Source organism: Festucalex cinctus, chromosome 17 (genome assembly GCF_051991245.1).
Source record: "Festucalex cinctus isolate MCC-2025b chromosome 17, RoL_Fcin_1.0, whole genome shotgun sequence".
Lineage (NCBI taxonomy): Eukaryota > Metazoa > Chordata > Actinopteri > Syngnathiformes > Syngnathidae > Festucalex > Festucalex cinctus.
In genome coordinates this window covers 3,822,005-3,823,533 of record NC_135427.1, presented here as the reverse complement: position 1 = coordinate 3,823,533, position 1,529 = coordinate 3,822,005, and positions in this window count along the sequence as shown.

Here is a 1,529-nt window from a genome sequence, read left to right as displayed (position 1 = left end):
TGAGCCTCACTTTGGTCCTTTCTCAATCGAGCGACGTGTCTGTGGCGACGCTTCGATCCGCGCTGTAACGCGAGCTGCCATTAGATGCTATCGGCGCGGCTCATTCAGATGGTAATCAGCTGCGTGTTCGCCACCGACCACTTTGCGGTCACTCCGCTCGGTCGACACGAATGCGCATTTTAGATACCAATGGGGCCAAAAAATGTACACGGCTGTAAATTTGGATTTTTTGTTTTTTGTTTTACTACAAACATTTTCCCATTTTAATTGGAATTTTTTTTTTTTTATTAAACCTCATAAAAAGATGCTCTTAATGTAGTCAAGTAATTCTGGTGCAAAACAACATACCATCACCCTGCCAGTTATTATATGGAAAATAGTTTATTGTTTGTTTGTTTTTTAAACAATTAAATAGAAAGTCATTAATTCAAACAATAAAACATGTAAGAGGTTGAAGTCCTAGAAAATTGCTTGGTGGTTTTCATTTCAGATTGCAAGCCTAACACCCCCGTTGATTAGTGAAACAAAATTATAAAAAAATATTGTATGATTACTGCATTATTATTATTATTATTTTATTTTTTTGGCGGGTAGTTTTTGCGACTGTGTCCAAAAAGTAGAAAATTTGAGGAGGACACAAGTGTTACCAATGTGTTTATTAATGCACTGTATCACGTGTAGATATGTAATACTAATATTCTAATAATACTATTACTAATACTAATACTCTATTTTCATACAGTATAAAACGGTAACCTAATTATTCGGGACAGCTTCCAAGCTGCAATGCAGTTCCAAGCAGGCAGAGCTTTTTGTTAGTTGATTAGTTAGCTAGTTGGCTAGTCAGCGGGTTAGTTGGTTTTACGGTGGACTAATTACTTAGTTTGTTAAGATAGTTAGTCATTTGGTATGATGCTGGTAGAAAAGCTGTTACTTGTTTTGCTGGTTGGTTGATTGGTTAGCGATGAGTTAGTTATTCATTTGGTATGGTAGTTGGTATGATAGTAGTTTGGTGGATTAGTTGTTTAGTCAATCAGCTGGGTAGACTGAAAGACAGCGAGCTAGTAACTTGGTTTGTTGTTTGATTAGATGTTGGAATGATAGTTATGTTACTTGGCTCATTGGTTGTTGATTAGTTTACCGGTTTGTCAGTCGGTAAGTTTCTTGGTTGGTTAGTGAGTTCTTTAGTTCACCAGTCATTTGGTTTGTTAGTTGGTAGGAGAATTTTTGGTTACTTGGTGTGTAGGTTGGTTGATTAGATTAGTTTCTGTTAGTCTGCTGATTAGTTTGTAGTCAGTTAGCTAGGTACTTGGTTATTTTGGTTGATTAGTTAGTTGGCTAGTTAGCTTGTTTGTTTGGTTGATTAGGTAGTTTCTGTTAGTCTGCTGATTAGTTTTTAGTCAGCTGGCTAGGTACTTGGTTGTTATTTTGGTTGACTAGTTAGTTGGCTAGTTAGCATGTTTGTTTGGTTGTTTAGGTAGTTTCTGTTAGTCTGCTGGTTAGTTTTTAGTCAGCTGGCTAGGTACTTG